Source organism: Camelus ferus, chromosome 14, assembly GCF_009834535.1.
Source record: "Camelus ferus isolate YT-003-E chromosome 14, BCGSAC_Cfer_1.0, whole genome shotgun sequence".
NCBI lineage: Eukaryota > Metazoa > Chordata > Mammalia > Artiodactyla > Camelidae > Camelus > Camelus ferus.
The window spans coordinates 49,034,022-49,059,397 of record NC_045709.1 but is presented as its reverse complement, the minus strand read 5'-3'; the positions used below and the strand labels follow the sequence as shown (position 1 = coordinate 49,059,397).

The following is a 25,376-nucleotide window of genomic DNA, read 5'->3' as shown; positions in this document are numbered from 1 at the left end:
TGTCATGCCACTATTGTGTTCACTAGAAGACACATCTAAAAGATCAAGAGTCCCTCAAGACTAAATGAAATGGCTAAAGATGTGTTTATTGATTTCTAAAGAACTATTACTAAGACACTGGAATAATAACTCACCACCCTCATAATTGAAAGGGTCTTGGCTCTTTCTCAAGCAGAGACAGATCTCCAGAAAATACGATGATATTAAAACTACCATATGTTGTGTTGTGGAACATACCTGACCTGGGGAGGGAGATGGAAACCATTCAGACATTTAACATGAACCAAACCTATTCTTTATCTTTTCTCTCATTTTTGTTCTCCTATTTATTTATTTTAAAGCACTGAAAATTGTAACTAATTTTTTGAAATCCAATGCGGAGCTGTAATGACAATCCATCAACTAGAAGTGACAGACAACACATTCATACATTGAAAGCTTTCTAAAAATAAACACATGATTGGTATGGAGAAACTCATACACGTAGGAAAATCACCATCCACAGTTTGGGGAAGTAGAATTTTTTCCTCAAGTTAAGAGGAATATGCGCTATTCATCTTTTTCTGTTGTTTGTTTCTTTTTGGTTGACAATTGTCTCCCTTTTCTGTATATCCTAATGGTGAAATAATGGATCTTGCCAACCATTACGAGCTTCGACCCAGCTGGGGACCCATAACTTTTATTGTGGTCCATTATCTGGCCATTAGAGGCCACAAGTGTCCTCAGCACAATTGTGTAACATTTTAGCTGAGGAAAAGGTGTGGAAACTGTGGAGGCAGCAGGTTTTCTAGTATCTGAAGCCATGGAAACTCCAAAACCTCCTATATTGCAACCATTCATTTTCCTTATGCTGAAAATTGTATAGTGTATGCCTCTTGGATAAAGGTTCCTTATCCAGCCCTGCCGGGAAACCAAATATCCCACCCTGTACTGGCATGAAACATCTTTGTTTTTCTTTTTCCAGGGGTAGTCCTCATGCTCAAAGGGTTTGTTATATCTACTGAGCTTAGAATAACAATGTAAGCTCTGATTGTAGAGAATATTTACTCCACCAATCTTAACTACACGTGAAGAAGTTAGAAAGAGGATGACTTGGTATTCTCAAGTACAGTACAAACTGCACAAGTTTTGCCCTAAAATTTTATGACTGCTGCAAAGGTAAGGGGAACTTAGTATTGAGTGAAGCCTCGTGTCTGTGTAAGAGTTCTTATTGAAAGAAAGCAAGTCCATCACTTTAGCTACTTTTCCTTTGTTAGCTATTGGAAAGCCCTTCGTTACATCTACTAATCACGAACGTCATAATTCAACTTTCTATTTCTATTATCCCTTTGATCACTATCCATACTCTTTGAGTAACTTAAAAAGGAGCATAGTTCAAGATGCTGCATATGTTTGCTGCCAACTGTGGCCCATGTTTCATCCAAAGGGTGAGGTGGGGGAAGACACTGTATTATGTTGAGCATAACGTAGAATGTGTGGAGTTCAGACTAGACCAAGTGTTTCATAAGAAATATAATAAATGCTTCCCACGTCTCTCGTCTTCCATCTCCCAACCCTCTAATAATTTTGAAAAGTTTTATGGCTGATTATTCCCAGCTTAATTCTTACATCAAACCCTACAGATTCTATTAGCAGGAACATAGGCGGGAAATCTTTAGGTTAAGCCCATTGTCCATAGCACCCTTACCCGAAGGCATAGAGACCATTACTGAGACTCCTCTATGTTTTCTCCTGCTGTCTGTGAGTCTAAAAGTCTGGAACCTTCATTAGGAAAGGACCAACAGATCACTTCATAGTATTCCCTAAAGAAGGTGACTTGAGTGTTTACTGCCAAACACTGTCTGTTTGGCAATGGCTATTCAACAGTATTTAATCTGCAATGTTAATTAAGCATCTACCATGTGCAGACCCTCTTCTAGATGTCAGGGATGCTGTGTTCAACAAGACAGATGAAAATGCCTGCTCTCAAGGTGTTTTCCTCTAGTGAAGAAAAGCAGAAATATATATATATATTTAAATATACATATAAATTTATATATATTTATATATATTTGAATATATATATATGTAAATAATCAGAAAATATTAGAGAATTCCAATGAAGAGAATAGAAATATTCTCTCCGTGGGTGGCCACTTTGTACCAGGTGGTTAGGAAAGTCTTACCGCTGACACGCTGGCATTTATTCTGAGAGGCAAGTTGCCATGAAAGATCTGGCTGGGGGTGAGCATTCCACACAGGAGGAACCTGGAGCCAGGGCTCTAGGCTTTCTTGGGTTCAAGTCCTCGAGGAATGGAGAGAAGAGCAGTGCGGCTGGAGGGCAGAGACCAGACTCGGGGGCTGAGAGGGAGTGATTAGTAAAGTGGGAGGAAAACTAGGTGGGCTGGTCCCCGATGAGGTTGGCCAGGAGGGTAGAAGCCAAAAATGGTCTGAATTCTGGGACCATTAAGTGTAACCAAAAGCCTTAAAGCTTTTTAATCAAGGTTGAAAATCTTTTTCATGGTTATTTTTTTTAAAGAGTATTCTAACCACTTTGCAGGGGCTGACTTATGTAGCAGGATGGAGTGAGTCAGTTCGGAGATCACTGTGATGACCCAGGCACTCCTAAACTCTTCGTGGCCTGAACTAAGGAGAAGTGATGAGGGTTTATGATATCCTTTAGCCAGAGAACTGAAAGGAAGAGCCAGCGTTTTAGAAGTGACTAAGGGAAAGGAAACAAGAAATCCATTATGATTTGTCTTTAAGTCTCAGTAAAGAGTTCATTGAGATGAGGGGAAGAGGAGCTTGGGGGTGTGAATCATATGCTCTTTAGGGCCATGTTGAGTTCAAGTTGCCTCTTAGACATTCTCATAAAGATGTCAAGTAATAATTTGGATGTACGATACTGGAACTCAGGAGGAAAAAAATGGGCTAAAAACATAGATTTGGGCTTTAAAAATCTGAAAGAGAAGAGATCTTAGGACTAAATTCTCTCCATCCCTACATCTCCCTGAACCTGGTACCTAAGCTGGCAGAATATCTCTAATACTTAATCACATTGCTGTCTTCTCTATTAGTCTCTAAGTTCCCTTTAAAATTCTTTCTTATGCTTGTGTCTCCTGTGCCTAGAACAGGACCTGACATAAAATATCATTAAAGCCACAAAATAAGGAAATTATCACGCAACGTTATAATTTGGCAAGATCAGCAAAATCAGAAGTAAGGCATCTGAAACGAGATTTTTTTAAACTACTTCTAACAAATACATGACTTAAAATGTGTCATCAAGGACCACTTTTATGATATTCTCTTTTCTATTTGGTAAAACTGCAAAAAAAAAAAAAAAACAAAAAAACTCCGTAACAACATTAAGTCAAGTTTATTGGTCACTTTTTATGTATAAGATGTGATCTCTGAATACAAAGAGATTATAACTTAAAGAGTAAGTGTGTACACAAACCCTCGCTATACAGGGATCACGATATACATACCCGTTAAGGGCTAGAAAAGTTCAGAAGTAAACCAAAAGGGATTTACCCTGGATGAATCATGGAAGGCTCAGAGCAAAGGGTGCTTCTGATCTTGGCTTGGAATGGACAATGGGAATTGTAAAGACAGTGAAAAAAAGGGGAAAACATTTCAAGGGGGAAAAAACAGCACTAGTAATGGAAAATGAAATTGGAACTTGAAAAGAGAAAATTGTCACCAATAGCAGTCAGTCTGGGTAACACTTATGGTGTACTTCTTGAAAAAGTTTCCCAGCAGAGTCTGAGCCCAGTCATTGGCAAAGAGCATGAAAGGCAAATAGGGGCTACAATTTGGAGGAGTTAAGAACCAGTGAGGGCAGGAGTCAACTCTTAAAGATTTGGGATTTTAAATTGGGAGCCATCATTCCTCCAGATGCTTAAAATCTAGTTAGAGAGATTGGACACCACAAGAAAAACATTGCCACACTTAGGATTAAGTACCAAGTGAGATGAATAGACTCAGTACACTAAGGACATTCAGAGGAGAGCTCATTTAGGGCAGGTTTAATAAGTCACAACTGAGCCCTGAAACTCAAAGTCTGGGATGGCAGATGTTTGGCCTTGACCAAATCACAGCTCCTCCCCCGACCACATCAGACATAACTAGGCATGGCAGTCTTTCTCACGGAGCCCAGACTGAGCCTCAGAATCCTTTTCAACAAAGCACCAACTCATTCCAATTGGCCAGAGTTGGCCTGCAATGTAAAAACTTTTTGCCATCCTTGGCATAAATAAGCAGAAAGGAAAGGAGAATGCATTTCAAGCAGGAGTAAGAAATGTAAGCCAGAGTGAAGGCAACAAAGTTTACAGCATGTTTTTAGGCTGGAAAGTAGAAATCATATAGAGGAGAAATAGGAGAAAAGTTTAGAATGGGAGATACAGGTCAGATCCTTAAGGGCTGTAGTACTGCCTCCGACGTTTTTATCCTGCCTTCTGGTTTCTAGAGTGCTAATATCCAATTGCATATTTGTATAATGTTCTAAATGCATACTGATTTCTAGTCTTTATTTTCTATACTAAAATGGTAGCTGTGTGTAAAGGAAAAACGTGCAATCTTTTTTAGCCTTCAGCCTCTTATTTCTGCATCTATCTCTTTTCTTCAGTGATGCCAATCCTTCAAGCAGTGTCTCTAGACATCTTCTCCCTCCCCTGCTCTGCCCCCACCCATAATAACTTCTCTGGCCAAAAGTATGGGTAAACTCACACTAAAATGTAAGTGGCTGATAGGATTTCAAGCATTCATATTCTCTCTTTTAAGGGTACTGGTCTTTTCAAACAGAGAGCCAAAGGCTTGAAGCCAAGCAGAGTTTCTTAGCTATGGTACTATCACATTTTGAACCAGGTGAGTCTTTTGGGGGTGGGGAGAGGGCCTGTCCCATACATTTTAGAATGATTGGCTACATCCTTGGCCCTCTATCCATTAGACACAAGTAGTCCTCCAAGTCATGATGATCAAAAATGCCTCCAGACATTGCAAGCTATCCCCTAGGGGGGCAAAATCACCCCCCAGTTGAGAACCACTGAACTAAATAAATGGATCCTCATAATACGAAATTTCTTGTATTTGGATAGTCCTGAAATCTCTCCACTAGATATCTACTAACCCCCGACTATGTAGAACAAGTCTTACTATCAAACTAGCAGTAGCCAGGGAAGCTTTAAAAACTCAGTTGTTACCTGCTGAAGGGGTTTCTTAGTAACAATTCAAATAGGAACAAATGAAAATTGGCATTTGTATTGACATTCCATGCATTATCATTGGGTTAACGTCTGGGAAGAAAAGTTTTGCAAAACATTGTTGTAAAAGATGCTTTGGGTAAATAAAGACAAATGGAGGGTTTCAGGCCAAATGTGAGGACTTTGTCAGTAGCGTGAATGGTTTGACATTCTGCTCTGACAAAGATCAGCCTAGTGTCAAATATATTTCAACATGGGTTGTGAAGTATTTCCCATGCTTTTTAACATCTGATGATATATTGACTGTTACTCATGAAGTTCTAACATATACACTATAAAACTATTTTTTTACTTCCTACCATACTGTTTTCTCTTTTTAAGAGCTTGACACACATTCCCAATGGTAAATTCGTAGAATGAGACATACATCAGCAGGAAATAACAATTTCCCCACTTGTGGCACTAAAATTTCATGCTGGTGAATACCAAGAATTCCTTATATGAAAAATCTCTAAGAAAAAATAAAACTAAAGCCATCTAAAATAGTCTTAGCTTCTTAATTATGCTTACCAGTGTCAATTCTACCTCATATTCTCTAGTTATTATAATAGAAATATTCAACAGGCCTAAATGAACACATACAAGTCATTTTTATGTTAGTTTATGTTACAAGTGCACCATAGCACCTCTTGACTAGTGAATATAATGTACCTTAAACACAGGGCTTTCTAATCATGCTCAACTTAGTAAGTAGGAATTATAACAAATTTCAACTCAGACTAATGACTTGGGATTTAAAACTAGTAAATGGGAATTATAGCAGATTTCAACTCTTAAACTAAGGATTTAGGAATTAAAATTGGCAGCCATATCTCCTCTAGAAGCTTCAAATCTTGTTAGAAAGATTGGATACTACAAGAAAAACATTACCACACTTTGGGGTAAGTATCAGATAAAAGATACTGACTATGTATGCTAAGGAAATTTTAAGTATTTATTAGAATAGGTTAAGTATTATGCATTAAACTGTCACAGATTAAATATTCTTTGGCACTGGCTAAATATTGTGGAGTAAAGGAAAACTTGGCTACTATCCAAATTTCATCACGAACAGTATTCCACAGAGAAAGACAAATGTTATATATCTCTTATATGTGGAATTTTTTTAAAAAATGATACAAATGAACTTATTTACAAAACAGAAAGAGACTCACAGACACGGAAAACAAACTTATGGTTACCAAGGGGAAAGGGAGAGAAAGGGATAAATTAGGGGTTTGGGATTAGCAGATACAAACTACTATATATAAAACAAATAAACAAGAAGGTCCCACTATATAGCACAAGGAACTACATTCAATATCTTGTAATAATCTATAATGAGAAAGAGTCTTAAAAAGAATGTGTGTGATATATATATGATAATTGAATCACTATGCTGTTCACCAGAAACTAACACAACATTGTAAATCAACTAAACTTCAATTTAAAAAAAGAGACGATATTCCCTAGGGGTTAAAAACATTGAGTCTAGGGCCAGAGCCTGGGTTCATTTTCTAGTCTCACCCTCACTAGCTGTGTGATTTGAGGCTTGTTACTTAAACTCTTCGTTTTCTTATCAGTACAGTATAAATAATAGACTCCTTTAGAAGGTTGATGTGAGGAGATATAAAGATTAAATGGCTTGATCTATGCAATGTGTTTAGAACCGTGGCTGGCACCAAGTAAGTCCTGTGTAAGAGTTTGTTACTATTACTCATGAAGAAGTAAACAATTCAGTAAGCTTGAAGGACCATCTAGTAAAGAATGCTCACCTTGGAGTCTGATCTCGGTCAGAACACTGGCTTCACCACTGACTAGCTGTGAGACTCTGGACAAGTTGTATGACATTTCTGAACCTCAGTTTCCTCATCTATACAATGGGGCTAATAACTATAGCTACTTCTTAGGGTTATTTGAGAAATAAAAGTAATAATCACGTGCATGGCAATCTGCCTGTCACAGTACTCACTAAATATTACCTGTTAATGTTTACATGTATATTAAAAACAGAAGGTAAAAAAGAGTAGGAAAAATTTCCCTTCTATGATCATTTCAACAAGTACTTAGTGCCTCCTTTCTCCGGGGTGTTGGGGATACCAGAGTGAACAAGACGCGGTTACCATCCCAAGGGAGTCTGGGCTCTAATAAGAGTTTCCAAAGTTCTAATAAACTTTCATAAAATTTGACAGAGATGGTCTTCACAAGTTTATTCTGTCAATTCACAGAGAGCTCCATGGTTCTCCTTTGGGCTTCTGTTTACTCATCTGTTTACTTCTCCCTGGGACTGATATTTATTGAACATCTGCTTGGGCCAGTCATGGTGCTGGGTCAGGGCACACAACACGGACTAGGACAAATGTAGCCTTGAAACACAGGGAGATTAAGACCCGAGGGATGTGTGATTGAATGAATGCGTGCGGGCAGAGTAAGAGACGACTGGAAAGAAGGAGGAATGTTTGCAGTAGGAATATGAGTTAGGTTCATCACCGATTAATAGTAATGTATTACGTAAAGAGAAAGTGCAGAAAACACTGTTTCTATCCTCGATAACTTTAGAGACAATACAGTAAAATAATTGCTGAAACAGATCATTAAAGTATAGCAATTCTAGAACGAGGCAGCCGTGACTGCAAACATTATCATTTGGGAGCCAGAAGGACTTCAAACTGGTGCTGAGATAAGAAAACCAGACTAGGAGTCACTGATGCCTGAGTTCTAATCCCGCCTCTGTTATTAATTATCCATGTGACCTTGGACAAGCTTGTGGCCTCTGTATACAATCTCTGTTTCTGTGTTCTTCACCTGACGATCATGACACTCAGACTTTCTACTTCACAGGACTGTGGGAAAGGCTCAAGGCAGCTGCTTCATAAAACCATCTTAAAAACATAGTAGCCATGAAAGGCATCAAGGCATTTTTTAATTAAAAAGGTCATAAAAAGGATCCTGTAAGAGAATGCAAAGGTATCTCTATAAAGAGAAATAATTTTTAAACACTCAATTAAAAGCCGTGTACTGGTTGTTCGTCATCTAAGTAATACTGTAATTGGTGATGGTTCTGTGTCCTGTGGCGGGGCCAGCACTGTGGGAAGGGACCCTTTCCATGCCAGGCAGGGCTCTTGCATTCTTTAAGGCAGCAGTAGCTTCCTCGTGTACGAGACTGGCTTTCGTGGTGCCCAGCAATATTAGCAATCTCCTTTTCTTCCCTTCTGTCAATGCTAAGTGTTCTGGGATGAAAAACTAACAAGCGCCTGTCAAACCTGAAGCCTCAGCTTTTCTGACAGAAGGTCCAGTGGACTTTCTTATCAAGAGAGCCTTTATCAGGAAACTGGAATTGTCTCTCTCTCTCAGAAAGGAAACAGCGCTCATCAGAATCTCTGGACCCTTGACTTAGAGGGCAGGCTGTCTCCGATGAAGGTCTTTTGATCATGGAGCTTTTTTATTCAGATTTGACTTCACATTATGGCTAATCAATACTTTGCAACTGTCCAAGCCCCCAGTCAGACACATGTCTCTCCACCAGGCAGGGAGGCCTCCTAATTGAAGAAAAGTCAGAGACCTGGGTACCGAGCCCTCGGGCCATAGTCCGGCGCCCACTCTCTCTTTTCATAGCATTCCAGAGATGGTGGAAATTAAATTTAGAGACATGACAGGCACAGCCAAGGAGGATCAATTCCTGTCACTTGCCACCAGTGTTTTCTGCTTCCGTAGGTCTTCAGAGGGTGTTTGTCTTTCATAGCTTAGGGGAACTTAACCTTTTAAAAATGGGAAGATGGTTTCTTCATGAATTTTAAATTATTTTTATCTCCTATGTCTAGTATTGTTGATTAGATTAAAATGATTATTTGCTTTCTTCCCCCAATACCAAATTTTGTTGAGTCATAGCTGGGGGAAAATGTGGATCGGAGTCCTGGTGTTTGTGGCTGCAAACTGAAGGAGGCATATTAGTAATGACTTGTGTAATAATGCATCTAAGAAAAACAGCACAATACTCATGACCTGAGTATTGAACAGGAAGCAGAGACAAATTTTTATTCTCAAACTTCTCCCTGGTATTAACCAAACTAGTTACTTCTCCAGTGTTGATTAAATGAGGAAAAATATCTTGGTGGAAATATAAAATATCAGGCCACTATTTCTAGTTATTTATTCATGTCCAAATGCTGTCTGCATAAAATATCTGCAGAACTGCGGAATTTTTTTTACTTTTCATAGACTGAGTATCCTTCAAACATGACTAATTTTTCTATAATTTATCAGAAGATGAATATGATTTTGAAAGCATTTTGAGACATTTACATAAAAATTTCTGGGTTATCAATAAAAGTCTATGATTTTTATTGCTTTTTTTATGACCAGTAAACAAAAATTTTTTTAAATCCTAATATTCTTCTTGGTGTATGCCTTATTAATACATAAAGGTCTTTTTTCTTCAACCTCAAAACTATTACTACCAGAGTAAAAAAAAAATTAGTCATTTGGCTAATTAATACATGGTATAGGTTCAATCGAACTGGTTTAGCTGTTTCCCATCCCCTCTGCTGGGTTCTCACATACAAATGAAACTGGCTAAATTGTTTGGGAGTTGGTTGAGTATAGATCTCATTTTTAACATTATTTTAAAAGGAAATTTTTACTCTCACTAAGCAACTTGGCTTTTAAAAAGACAGATTTGGGGGCTGAATGATATTAATGAAAATGTTTAAGGTTAAACATCTAGATTTGTGGGTTCATCCATTAAACAGGGTTATTCTGCACCCCCTCCAATTTTTAGCTCTGAAATCTTTCTAAACCACTCCACACATTCTTGCCTTAGTTACAACAGTGTGCTGAATGGACTCTATTTTTCTTTGATGAATCATGAAAGACTTCAACGTCCTTTGAGCCTGGGGATCATTATTTTTAACATCAGTGCTCCCTGAACAAAAATGTGGGTGTAAAGTTCTGGAAGATTTAGTAGCATGGATATCTGTCCACAGGACACATTCCAGAATTTTCAAAAAATTAAACCCCTGTTGTCCACTTAATTTCTTTTCATTTACCTCTTTCTCCTAAGTTGAATGCAAAAATAAAAAGTCAGTTGAATGAAGTTTTTGGTTAGCTAGGTGTTTATCAATCTAGACTTTCCCTACGCTATGTGTTTACATTCTAGCCAACATTTGTAGGAATTGAACAATTTTTATAAGTTGAAAAAATATATAGAACCAAACTAACTTCAAAGAAAGCTGACTGTGGGTTGAACAAAACACCTTCTGGGGAATGGAGTGCTCACTGGTGTAAGATAACTGACCTGTGTGCCCTGTTCCACTGATTTGCAGAAGATATCCATACTTAATAAAACTCTTCTTCTTGAAGCCTTGGAATAGGTCATCTGCCTCCTCTGGGTTTAGAAAAGATCTGTATATTCTAACCCAAGTTCCTATCACTACTCTGTTACAGAAACTTCGACGTGGTCTTTAATTTTTGCAATTGCTGTATTGCTGTAAAGAGTTCAAGGTCTTTGCTATTGAAGTGTTATCACAATGTGGTAACACTCGCCCCATCACTGTGGTGTGATTCTGATATTCGGTCTCCTCTTTTGCTCGAGAATTTGGAAGATTGCATGGTATTGGGGGCTCTTATTCTACCTGTCTCTCTTTTCAATGACATTCCATTAATTACATTCCATTTTTCTACTTTGATATCTCATTAAAATCTTATAAATGATCATGCAGTGACCTTGAAGGCAATACATAATACATGAAAGTAAACCTGCAGTAAAATGTATTCTTTCACTCCTGACTGGCTACATCCCACGCTTCTTTTCTTCTCCCAAGTGACTCCAGTTGGAAGCGCTTTGCTACTGAGCCAAGGTATGCAGGGATGCACGCATCTCCCAGGCCCTGCATCTTTCTTAGTCATGACAGCTGCAATATGTTAATGGCTTCTATTTGGATGGGATGGCCCCGTTACTACTTAGGGCACTATGCTAATTAACATAGAATGACAACAACAGGTGCAAATGTCATTCTACATCAGCGTCATGCACATGTAAAGAGAGCTAGCAGCCCAGAAGCAACCGGGAAAATGTTAACTTGAGTTAGCAGCCTCGCAATCTCTGAACTGATCTTCTTTAATGCCCTTGATTAAAGGATTCACAGGCTACTGTTTTGGGTTTGTTTGGTTTTGGGTTTTTTTTTTTTTTTTGCTTTTTTTTTTTTTTCTTATGAGAATGGTATTTCTGAATATGTGGCGATGTCTTCATAAGCTTTTAAAAGTTATGTTTCGACAAAATGCACTTCTATGGCAGATCAAGTAAAATGCACAAGGTCTGTATTTATGAAGTTTTCCTTATTGAATAAAAGTTCCACTGAGCCACATTTATTGCACTGAGCACCTTCTGAAATGGACATGGTTTTGCACAGAGAGAAATCATCGGTAGGCATGGGGAGATTTTCCCAGTGGATTTATTGCATTTTTAAAATGTGTATGTTCTTGTGGAGCCATATTTTTCTTACATTTCAATAAAATTGAGTGACAGTGGAAACATGTAAGTTCCTTCTAGTTAAGGCAGTACTGCCTATGTTCAATTAAATGATGAAAAAGATCTTTCTTTACCCCACAAAAAAGGAAACTCATATACTGAAATCTTAAATAAGTAACAAATAATCATTAATTCTCAAAAACATAATTTATACCAATGATTTAGCTACTTTTAATAAGGATCATTAATTTACTGTACAAATTGTCCCCAAAGAGAAGGTTTGTTGCTTTAATTTTCTTTAACAATTTGAGTTCTATAAGATTCATACTTATTATACAATCCTAGAACACTGGAGATAAAAGAAAGAAAAGTGAGGAAACCTTGACAATAAAACAAACACATCCTGTAGATTGAATTCACTACTTAGTCCACCACTCACCAGCTGTGGAACCTTCGCCATGTAACTTCCTCTCTGAGCCTCAGTTTCCGTATCAATAAAATGGGGATGTTGGAAATAGTTTGGGAGCTATGCTATTGCAGTTGGGAATCTAAATTGAATTCAACTCAGAACAATTTGCATTTTGTTTGTAGCCCTCAGCAGGACCAAGTATCTTGTAATTATCTTATATGTCAATGACATGTAAACTTGGGAGTTACTCCAAGGCTAAGCTTATATCAGATTTATGTTTTCATGTTTAATACATAGCACAGTGCAACAGCATAATAGTTTTCAGAAAAAAATTGTGCATGAATTTGCAAATTACTACGTCAGTGGTTCTCAAACTTTTCATCCCAGAATTCAAAAGGTTTTTTGTTTTATATTGATATTCACAGCAGTAAAAATTAAAACAGAAAATTGTCTAAAATATTAATTTATTAAGTCACTTAAAGCAATAATAATAAACAATAACTTATGGTAACCTAGTAATATATTTTTACTTGAATTTAAACTATATTTCCCAAATTTAAAAAATCTATGAGAAGAGTAGCATTCTAAAATTTTTTCACAACTCTTTAATTCTGTCTTGATAAAAGTGAGCTAGATTTTCATGTCTGCTTCTGCAGTCATATTGTTTTGAGACTTCATAAATATTTGGGGACATCCACAAGGCAGAATCCAGAAAACATGGTATGCTGGCAACTTGTAGAAAGGTATCCTTGAGTGTCTCAGGTGTATTTTGAAGAGCCCAGAGGATTTTAATAAAGCATGCAATAGAGACCATGAGCCACATTACAGAGCAGAGAGTCAAACCCAGGGCTTTCATGTTTCCAGAACTTTATTTAAAAAAAATCAATTAATACCTTCATAAGGAGTACTACATAGTATTTAAGAATACAGACTTTGGCATTGAATGCCACTGGGTTCAAATCCTGTGTCTGACACTGTGTGACTTGGATAACTTAACTTAACCTCTTTCAGTTTGGCTTTTCTCTCTCTCTTTTTTTTTTTAATTGAAGTATTGTCAGTTACAATGTGTCAATTTCTGGTGCATAGCATAATGCTTCAGTCATACATGAACATACTTTCATATTCTTCTTCATTAAAGGTTATTACAAGATATTGAATATAGTTAGTTCCCTGTGCTATACAGAAGAAATTTGTTATTTTTATCTGTTTTTATGTACAGTAGCTAACATTTGCAAATCTCAAACTTTCAAATTGGTCCCTTCCCACTCCCTTTCCCCCGGTTACCATAAACTTGTTTACTATGTCTGTGTGATTTTCTCTTTGAGATAATGGAAATAATAATCTCTGCCTCAAAGTATTGCAGTGAAAATTAAATGAGATCACACAAGTCAACTATTTAGCCTAGTTCCTGGGATGGAGTAAACCTCAGCTGACCAGCAGGGGCCAGAGGAGACAGTGGGACTTTCCTGTGAAGGACATTCTTTCATTTATAACTCTTTGTAACACATTATAACCTTGTGAAGCCATGGCTGCTCCTCTAAAGAAGTTTAGTCCAAACACACAAAGAAAATATAAATAAACGCACAAGAAATCCCATTTTGTACTTGTATCTTTCAAAAGGCATCAAAGAGAAATCCATTCATAATCACCCAGGGAATGTGCACGTATCTCTTATTTTTCCTGGTCAGTTTTTTGCAGTACATATGCTGTAATATCCCAGCCATCTCTACACCAAGTTGGATTCACCCAGCCTCTGACTCCACCACATCTGGTCCACTGACTTTTCCCTTCTTCTACATCCTTTCCCTCAATCTCCAACCCCTTAGATCTGCCCATGCCCTTCTTTGGGTTCCAAACTCCAGGATCCACTCTGACCAAGACAGACCTCTGTGGAAGAGGGGATGGAAGGAGGCAGAGGGCAAAGAGCAGAGGCCAGCAGAGGAGTAGGATTAAGGTTGAATGGGGAAGAAGCAATGGGTCTGTGAGCATCCCCGTGTTTGATAATTTGATGATGTCCCAACTTCATTCCACAAATACTTATTGCATGGCTTCTATGTGTTCACTGCTGTGCTAGATGTTGGAACAAAGCAGACGTAGTCCCATTACTTAAGGAACTGGGTTTAGCAGGAGATAAACTAGAAGTCTGAGAACCCAGTGAGCTCTCACCACAATTTATGTAAGTTTATGAAAATGCTTTCCTGAGTTATGTGTGTGTGGTTTTTTTCCCTTTAATTTAAGGGTTCCGGATTAAAGAACACTTTGTAATATTTTCAGTTGTCCCTCTGTTTGGCACACTTAAGATTTCCATACCTTAGGGTGATGCATTGCATATGATTGGGATATTGGGATGCCAGAGAGGTCTGCCTTCCTTTTGTAAAGGAGGAGAAGGTTGATTGGGGAAAGGGAAGCGGGAAAGGAGAACTGGTGTGACTTGGTGCCACAGGGCTAACCTAGGACACAGGAAGATATGAGTGAAAGATTTGGAAATCAGGTGAATTTTATTTTTTGTATTAAAGGTGAGAATAGCAGCAGGGGTCTGCTGGAAAGTGTAGCAGACAGGCAAACACCAATGGATCAGGCATTGCAGGATACTGAAAGGAGAAACAAGATGAATTTTATGTCTTTTTTTTAAAATTAAAAGTTTCTTTTATAATCAAGGGAATTTTAACACAGAAATCAGCTTGAATTCCCAAATTCATTCTAAGTTTTCACTATTTGGAAGCAGCAGTTTTAACATACACATCAGGGTCAAGTGCCTCGTTATACCCTGCTCGTGATTTCTCACTGGTATGATTACTTTTTGTTGTTGTTAGAAACACCTACCTTTCTGATCCTACCTTTCTGATAGGTGTTGTAAAATCTTCACATGCGTGACAGGATGGGTGTCACTTCCATTCAGTGAAAGAACACTGTGCTGAATGCAGCTTGTAAGTGTCTTTTTAAAATTTTCTTTTGAGGTAACACTGGTCTGTAATATGACATAAGTTTCACGTGTACATTATATTTCTACTTCCATATACAGTACAGGATGTTCACCACCAAAAATGTAGTTTCCATCCAACACCATACAGTTGATACCCTGGTTTCTCTTTGGATTGCATAAATCTTTCAACTTTTACTTGTATCACTCTTAAGTCCATGTGCTCTAACTCTTATTACCATTCCAGTTTTATTGGCTCCCATCATTTTATCCAATCCATTCCTCACCTGAGCATCATGTAAGCAATGTACCTAGAATCTCAGTACCCTCCACTCATGTGTGTACTCCTTCTTTCTACACAGTAATTGAGCATCGTCTCAGGACCAAGTTACAGTTTTGACCACCCACCAGGGGCAGCACAATAAGTGATGCAGACCCCATCTCACTTTGCTGGAGAGGATGATCTTACGATGGGGGTACACTGGAGTGGAGGGCAGTGAGGGGCTGGGTTGGTAAGACTTGCAAGAAGAGACATTTAAGCTGTAATCTAAATATGGAATCAATATCCTTAACTCCTATCTCCCCTCATTTAAAAAAGGAAGACATCAGAGTGGTCTCTGACCCAAGATCCCTTGGCTCTTGTATCTGGCTAGAATCTTTGTGCTTAGTTGGCTCTGTATTTGAACTTAAATTTTTGTATGAGTGTGCATCCTGCAAAGTGACAGAAACATAACTTCAGTTCATTCAGACTGTGTCCTTTTCATCCGCCACCACCGCTCCATCTGCATCTTAGCCCTACCCTCCACCCCCACATTACTCTTCACCCCTTCCTTTCCCTAGAACTATGTAAGTTCTAGGAGTGATGCTATTATGCTTGGGACTGTAAGGGGAACACCAGTGAGAGGTGGCTGGCCCTTGATGTCATTAACTAGTACCTGTGCTGGTGTCCACACACCTGTTTGCCTACCCGTGGCAGGCTGACCTTCTGTTTTCACACTGTGCTGTGCGTGAAGAGTTCTGGGGCCTCGAAGTCTGTTACCCAGGAACAGAGGCTGAAGTCTTGTCTGATCTCAGATTCCCCAAACCTATTCTGGGGGTTCTAACATCTCTTTCCCTCAGTGGGCTTGACAGGAAGTAGGGTAGACAGGATGGGACCCTACCCTCTAGTCTTTCTGTGGCTTCCCTCTAACTGGCTTACTTGTCTGAATCCCAAGGGATTTGTCCTGTTCTTCTGATTGCAGACTGGCTAGTCATTGAAACAGGATTAAGATTAGGACTGATACAAACTTTCAGGGGAAAAATGTTTATGAATATTTCAAACTATTATCAGCCCCTTTGGTGAACCACAGGGCCAATACCAGAACCCAGATGTTTTAGGGTTATGTTCTCCTTCCACTGTGGATACTCCCTCTTAAACAGGAGAAACTACAAAAACTTGGGACCAAAGATTCAGTGACATGTGCAGTAGGATGTGTAATTAAATTCACCAAGTCAGGGATGCTTTCCTAAAATAGTCATGTGGTAATCATAATGGAAGTGAGTCACATGTGTTCTCGTGGTCTCTCTGCAATGTGATCTCTCCTACACCTGCCCTACCTACCCCCTCCACAAAAAAAAAAAAAAAAAGATTGGAACTGACATAATAAGAGGTAATGATTCTGATGATTCTCTGTATCTATAAATACATCATACATCACTGGCTTTTTATTTTTAGTAGCTGCAAAATTAACTATAGAAATGGCTGAGCAAAAATTTTCACTATCATTTAGGTTGTGGAATATTCAGAAAAGTACCCATTTTGGACCATAATAATAGTAACTAGTAATCAACAAGTCTTAATAGCATGGTGTTGACTCTCTTCTACAGCTTTCCCCTGTAAGGGAAATTCAATATGTAATGTAGAAACACACATACATAGTGCTGAAATGACACAAAATATACTTCAGATCATCTACAATAATTCAGCTACAAGAGGCTGAGCCACATGGGCCTGAAACCTACTAGAATTGTCTTGTGTTCAGCCTTCAGATGAAACAAGGCTCACATCTACCTATGAACACGTGGGAGTTGCCAGGGGTGGAGGAGCTGTTGCTGAAAAATGTGATCTCGCTGAAGTTTGTTTTACTGTGTTTTACTTCTGTTTTCCACTCCAAACTATTTTATTCCTCTTGGAATTCACTTTTATTTTCCCACTGACTAAATATATAAATATAAAATAGAGAGAGAAAGCTGTTACCACATTTTTCTGTCCAGTTTTTCTAGCCATGAATTTGTCCTTCATTGTTATCATTAGGCACCGTAATTTCCCTAATATTTTGTAAAGAGATTTTATTGTCTATTTCTCACTGTGATTCGTGGGGCAAAACAGAAGGTTCATGTTTATGGCACACATAAGTAACTTTTCCCGTGATCAGACACGTGTGATAAGGAGCTGAACATAAATCACTTTTACTTCCCACTGTATCGCACACCGCCCGGCACCGCAGAAGTACACCAGCCCATCTTGTAAGGGTCTGCTGACCAGAAGGAGGGAAAAGGAGGCAAAGAGAAAGGAAAAGAATGAAAACAAAATGGGAGTGGCACTACCCTTACCCACATGTACTGAGAAAATACCTGTTGTCTGAGCTTAAATTATCTGTGTTCCAAGTGAATCCTTTGCCATGCATCCCCTAGCTTGAACACCTTACTAATATTATCTTTTCAAAATAGACTTTTGTACATACTTTTTCTGGATATAACTTATTCTTAAATTGAGAATATTTGCCTTAAAATAATTAATCAGTGACTATCTCTCTGAAAAAAAAAATCCATATTGCTGACTTTTAGAAAGCCCAAATGGACTTTGCAGAATCTTGAGTAACTTATTGACAGTTCTGGTTCCTACTGCTGTGTAACAAATTAACCCCAAATTTAGGAGCTTAAAATAAACATGTTATCATGCTAAGGGATTCTGTGAAGTCAATAATGCAGACAAGGCACCTTGGGAATGGCTTTTCTCGGCTCTTTGGTGTGGGTTCCCAACTAGAAGATTCAGAGATTGCGGGTGAACCCACAGCTGGGGGCATCTTCATTCACATGCTTGGTGGTCCACTCACATACGTGGCTGTGGGCTGGGGCCTCAGCTGGGGCTGTTGGTAGGAGTACCTACACATGGTTTCCCCCTGTGGCCTGGGATTCCTCGTGGGATGCAGGCCTCAGAGGATTCACTGTTACATGGTGGGTCGGGGCTCCAGGAGTGAGAGTCTCAGCTACTGAAGCAGAGCTGCATTGTCTTTTAGGACTGAGCCTCAGAAATCACACAGTGTCACTTGAATCACATGCTACTAGTTACAAGCGAATCACAAGCTTGCCCAGATCCAGGATCCCAGAAAAGAAGAATTTTATTCCATGTATTGATGGGGTAGTAGCAAGGTTCTAGAAATGCATGCAGGACAGGAAGTCATTGTAGCTATGCACCTGCCCACTCCGCCTGGCCCCAACACCAGCTTCCACCGCAGCGAGCACGCCCCTATGGGAGAACTTCCTGCCTCAGGAGTGCCCGCCAATTACCACACCCGCTGCAGCCAATGGTGGGCTCCAGTCTTTGGAAAATACAATTTTCCCCATGGATTAAAAAACAAAAACAAAAACAAAAACAACACTGAGATTAAATAATGCGGAAAAAGTATTTGAAACGTTATTTATCATGATATGTAACAATTCCAGCTGATTTAGTTTTTCACTATTCAATTGGCATCTTAAAGATCCAGTAAAACATCCCTTTCTGTCTCTGTAAATTATTATTTTTTATTTGAAAATAGTTGCAAGTTGAATGCTGATGAGAAATAATGTAATAAGGAAGTAGAAATTCCTAAGTGATCCTTCAGAATAGCTTGACTAAAATGATGTGGTGGAAATACAAACTGAAAAATAGATTTTAGGATTTTGTGTCCATGTCATTAAACACGAGATTCAGGCTGCAGAGTCTGTGAGCAAGGCGGCTGTGAGAGATCCAAGGACAGTGAGGGCATCGAAAGTCACTTCCTAAGCCAAAGCTGGAAGATTTCAGTCTAAAGGAAATCACTAGATTTCTCAAGGTACAGAAATGTGTGTAAGTATAGTTATAAGACATAAGCATTGGAATACCGCAGGAGTGAAATAGTAAAAAAGTTCCTTAAAATATTAAAATATTATGTGTCCTCTGAGAGGAAGCCTGGCTCTGTGTAACTACTAATCTTTGCTAATTTTTTGTAATCGTTTGGTTTTCGGATATTATTTGGCACTATAACGTAACTGTTTAGTTCCCACTTTTGCTTTTTATAATTATATAACATTTAATGGGATAGTTTTAAAGGAAATTGAAGGGGGAGGGTAATAGCTCAGTGGTAGAGTGCATTCTAAAAATGCCTGAGGTCCTAGGTTCAATCCCCAGTACCTCCATTAAAAAAAAAAAAAATCAGTTGTGGAAAAAAACAGAGAAAAGTAAAAGACTTATTCTATACTTCAAACCATAACATATTAGTAAATGTCTTAGAGCCAAAAGTTAGTTTATGCCATATCTTAGTACGATGCTGTCCTTCAAAGCAATCTACAACTTCAAGTTGTAAATATACAGAATTACACTTCATATATTTTACAACTATATACAATTCATAAGCCTAGGCAAGGAGTTATAATTCCATTAGCTAAATATCTCTTCTTTGCTAAGTGAAGATTTCTCAGAAATCCATGCAGCATTTACAGGGCTTTTAACACCAAAAAGCCAAACCCTCGCTGGCCCACTAATACCCAGCACATATTATTTTCATGCACATCCATTTGCGTGTGCAAATACCCATATTTGCTCATGGAAATTGCACAGGCAAGCAGATGATAATTTCGAAAAAGGACGACCTTATTCAGCATGCACCAATGCGTGAAGAAACACATATTTTCAGTGAATGAAGATGGCCCAATCTGTGGGCGGTTCACAAAGAAAAATAAAAATGAATGTTCTTGTGTTGATGCCGAGTGACTTGATAAATAATGAGGATGCACTTAAAGGAGACTGCTAGAAGTTGGCATTATTTCATAGTAATTTTACTCTCATTTTGCTTCTATAATCCACTGTCATTTTTCAGCGTGGAAAAAAAACAGGCTGAGTACAAAAATTAACTACTCTATTTCCTCCTCTTTAATTTCCAGTGTTGGTTTTGTTGGTTATTTTTGCTCTGTCTCTGCCTCCTGTGAATACATGGATGTGAATAACTCTCTTATTGGCTCAGTGGAAATCTATCTGGTCATGTGAAAATCAGCTTCTCTTGCTTTTATTATTTTAATTACCTTTGTTAATTCTGCCTGCTTTTTTCCCTCCTCCTTCACCATCCACCCTCTTCCTCATCAAAATGGTGGCCTATTTTCTCACTGTAGCATTCAATATGCTGTCTTCTTAAAGAGCAGACTGGATGAACATGGGTTTGGAGATGACACTATTGATGCATATGCTGTTTTGTAAGCCCAGTAACCCTGGCTTCTGCAAAGTCCCTCACCTCCCCATATTTCAGGGTGTCTCTATCTAGTTGGCTCACAAATAAGTGTGGTTACCATCATGTGGCACCTGCTGGCGTCTCAGACATACCATTTCATCTTTGCAGCACGTGGCTGCCCTGACGGTGTGTACATCTCCATCTGCAGAGCACCGTGCCCACTGCACACCACCACTCTCTCTGGGCACCGCCATCCCCACCCCTACCACAGCCTCCTACCCCTGCTAATACGTTCATTCTTTGTTGATTAAAAAAATGTTAAAAATCAATCTCCTGTCAAACTTGTTTTGTGGTTAATAGGCTACAGTACAGCAGCTTAATGTCTAATTACTGTGTGTGAGCTACCTTCGCCTATGTCCTACTTAGCAAACACTTAAAAATTTAACAGCATCATTTGTGCAATATAATCTTTATTTCTTTTCACCTGAAGCATGTTCTGTATGGGTCAGAGGTGAACAAGAGTCTTAATGAGCATCAGCAGTGAGGCCAATGTCAGCTAGTCTGTGGAATCTGAGGTCCAGGACCATATGCCCTTTTTTGGCTTATTTTTCTTACACGTATAGTGGGATTGCAGAGAATCATAGCTTTAATTTATCATAAAATTGATTACAATGAGGAGTTGTCTAATTTTTAGTTTGCTCTCTAAAAATCCACAAAACAATTTTCTATACTTTAACCAAACTACTTCCCTTGCATTCATCAGAGTTGACAATAGACCTTCATAGAGCACTAAGATATAGTAGATGCTAACTTAATATCAAATGAATAAATGAACGGAAATTTCCTGTTTCCACGTCAAACCATTTCTTCCTGAAATCTAGCCCATATTTATTCAATCAAACCCTGTATCTTTTTCTTTCTCTTGAGTGATATTTTTGGTGCCTGAGTCATATGTTAATATTGACTCTGAAAATAACATATAATGACTATCTTCATTATTTGTCTAGACAGTTTCTAAAGGAATATCTTCTCCTTATTATAATTTTTCCAACAGCCCCCTCTCCAGGCCCTTTCATTGATCAGTCCTCTCAGTGCCATCCAAAACTAGAAGACCAACTGCTATCTTATTTCTTCTCACATGTTGAAGAAATCCTTGTTTGAAAACAACATACTGTATGTTTTCATTTATTCCCATAGTTTCACATGTGCCACAATTTCATGTTCAAAATATCGGATAATAGAGATTGTCTTGAAAGAAGGAAATATAAAAAACTTGATTAAGCCATTTTATTAATCCACTTAGCACTCTCTGATCCTTTTATTTCTAAATTAAAAAGGTCACACAAAAATTTTTAAATTAGATAATACTACCATTTAAATCTTTATTCATCTATAAGTAGCACCAATCAAAATAATTAATTTTAATTACTTTATATTTTAATATTTATCATGTAAATTTGATTGTCTCTCTTTCAAAGTAAACGTGAAAATGTTACACCTTTTTTCCCCCTAAGAATTCTCCAGCAATCATTACAATCCCAGAAGAAAAATCATGTTTCTGACTAGGAAGGTTTACTTTGCTGCCCACAATATTGCTTGCCTTACAGTTACTCAGCACTTCACTTAATCAGCTTAATATTTATTTAGAGTCAAAGACATCCCACCTAGTTTGCTAGTCACATAAAAAGAATTATTTCCAGCACAATTGATTTAGTATAAATTACGCCAAATTATTGTTGAAAGTAAAAAAAAAAAAAAAAGATGAAACAATTCAGTGTCCACAAGCCCTAGCAATCGTCTCCTTCTCCCCACCCCCAAATGCACTTACACCTGCACCCCTGCCTTGACCTGCAAGCTCATCACACGCCCGCTGAAGCTCCTCCTTGAACTATGGATTAAAGAATTCCTGCTTTAATTCAGTGCAAAACTTGTGACGGATGAACTATGTCAGAGACATGGAGGTTTCTAGAAACCTCTGCTTGGCTGAATTGGCTCATTCTTTGAACTCAACTTATTGAGTCATGACTATGGACAAGGTGCAGGGAATACAGCAGTGAGCAAAATAACCACCTGTTCTCACAGAGTTTACATTTAAATGAAAAGGATTAGGAAGAAGATACCTGAGACAGAGATGTTTAAAGAACAAAACAAACAAACAAACAAACAAACAAAAACCTTGGTAAGAAGTGTAGGTGACGTGATTGGCAAAGAAACAGACTAAATTTGATTGATCAAAATTATGGCATCCTTTATGGTGAAGGGGATAAGGATAAAACATCTCTGAGGAGTATGTTCACAAACAATATAGCATTTAGTGTGTAGATAGGCTTAGCATGCATATAGTAAAATGCATGGCTCTGTTAAGCGTATGGAGTCTTATACATGCTTGCAACTAGGCAACCAACACCCAGGTTAAGATCTAGAATGTCTCAGCACCCCAGAATTCTCCCTCTTGCTTCTTCCCAGCCAATGAACAACCACCTGCCCAAAGCTGATCACTGTTCTGCCTTCTGTCAGACAAAAAAGAAGAAAAAATCTTCTAGTGTGCCCAGTAAAAAGGAAGAGAACTTAATCCCAGAAAAGTCCGAAGATAAGAATAGGAGTTGCAAAAGATGACAGCATTAGGACGTCGGGGGAGATCTTTGCACGTTCTCCTCCCCCAGCCTAGAAATCACTCCCCCAAGAATAGCGCCAGCTAATTCTTACTCCCTCTAGAGCCAGCTGGGAGGTCCTCTCTAGGAATCTTTCCTGCCCCATCCAATGCAGGGAACTGCATGTACTCTGTGCTCCAAAGATCCCTGCCATGAGCTCCATCAAAGCCATGGTTGTATCATTTCTAATAGTTTGTCTGGCTGGCTTCACATCCTCCTCTTAAGGGTTGGAACCCTACACTATGTATTTTTGTATCCCCAACTCCTAGCAGTCACATGTAAACTAACATGGATGTTCAATGTATTCTGTTTCAAAACTGCATCAGTTGAAGGAAGAGCCTGAAAATTAATGTTTAAAATTAACGATTAACAGCTTGCTCCTGATTCTTATTCTTCCACCACTACTGGAAAACTAGAAAGTACACACACTTTTTCTATTTCCTTCTCTTATTCGCTACAAACTAAATCTGATGATTTTGCTCACCAATGTACTTCCAGGGCCCATACTACCTCCTGGCACTTTATCTGCCCTTAGTAGATATTTGCTAAATGAACGAATGAAAGTCTCCCCTTACACAGGTGTTATAAGATCATGCATCCTTTGTCTCTCAACTCTGGTTTATTGAAATTATAAGGGGATATAAATATCCAACTAACTGCTACTTAATAAGTTAAAAAAGAATATCAAACTTGACGGAAGAAGAATTCTATGTGTTATTTATTTTGAGAAGTAACAAGAATCTTCTTATGTCACTGTCTTCCACTTTTCAGAGTCCCAGATAGCATGAGTAGGCAACTTTCACAGGGCCAAGCCAAGCGTTCATAATTCCTTTTAGCTTTGGGAAGAATTTGGACTAACAGAAATATTCACTTTTTTTGACTTCCTGATTTTTTGGTTGTCTTTGTCTCCCTTTCTCCTCATCTGTTCCCTTTCTTCTAAGGGTTTATTACCATTAGTCGACCCATTTCTATTTCTTTTAAGTACACAGTTCTAGTCCTCTCCTCATGACAATGGCCAGCTCAGTGTGTATATTAGTCTGACCCTGTTTCTCCTCCCCTCCTGCCCTCATCTCTCTACACCATACTCAGGTTCCAATCCATGCCTCCACAGAATTTCTGCTCCATTGGGGAAAATGTCCCTAACTTCTTAGCAGTAAGATCCATCAACGTCTTAAGTTTAATTAACATCTGCCCTCCTGATTCTTGTGCAGGTTTTTCTTCAAACACCTAAGACCCCAGACTTGTGAGTCAGGAAGTAGATTCAGAGGTCTCGAGCTCTGTCTCAGATCTAGAAGTTCATTCTTCCCTTCTCCACCCCTGTGGAACCAGCACAAGATTCATACAGTGGCTTTGTCTCCATTCTTGCTCACTCCCAATTTGTCCAGCACCTTGCTCCTGCTGTGACCCCAAATCTGACTTCTGGTCAAGATGAAACAACATTCACACTTTGATGCATCCATTCCACACAGCACACGGCAATAACATAAATGAAATATATAGAGATATATAATTTTTTAAGAATATTAAAAAAAGACAGGATAAAGGAGAGAGAATGGTCCTGTAGTAGGGGCTGTGGCAGACGGAACACAGGGACCCAGCTGCAGAGGCTGACAAGAACCTATCAAAGCCCCAAGGGCAATGAAATAGAATTTCATCAGAACATAATAGATGGAGAAAAAAAAAAAATTCCACACAGGTGGGAAGGCTATGATGCCATGTATCTCGAGTTCATATCTTCTGTCATAAATTTATTATAAAAAGAGAATATGCCCTAATATCAGAAACAATAAGAGCCATTTTGAATGACCCAGTTCAGTGTGGAAAACAAAGCCATCAAAGTCTATTTTAGAATGATCCCTTCACATGTGCTATTAAATGCATTTATTTCATCTACAAGGTTTGCTGTACTAACAGCTCCATTGAGAAAGCAAAATTCCCAAGTGCACCTGAAACTACATTGGAACTGCTGATGGCCATGAACTTCCCAGACTGTTAAATAAAATACAATCTAATAAACTGCTAAATTTTTCTTAGCATTCGATTCTCATAGTTAAAAATGCCTTCATATTTGTTGTTGCTGGTATACAGTTGAGAGCCATAAAGTTCATTGAAAAGCAGATTACTTTTAGTGCTGAAACTTGGCCCAAGCATAAATGAGTTAAAGACATTGTCACAGAGTGAAAAATAAATAAATATGGCAATTTGTAGGTGGTTATAGCTTATATTTTGTATGAGACCTTTAAAATTACTTTAGTAACCATAGA

At 38.4% G+C, this 25,376-nt stretch overlaps 1 pseudogene; it reads left to right on the top strand.

Annotated features, from left to right (window-relative positions):
• The first annotated feature begins 18,437 nt into the window (after window positions 1-18,437).
• Window positions 18,438-25,108, top strand: LOC116668471 (annotated as a pseudogene).
• Window positions 25,109-25,376: the final 268 nt, after the last annotated feature.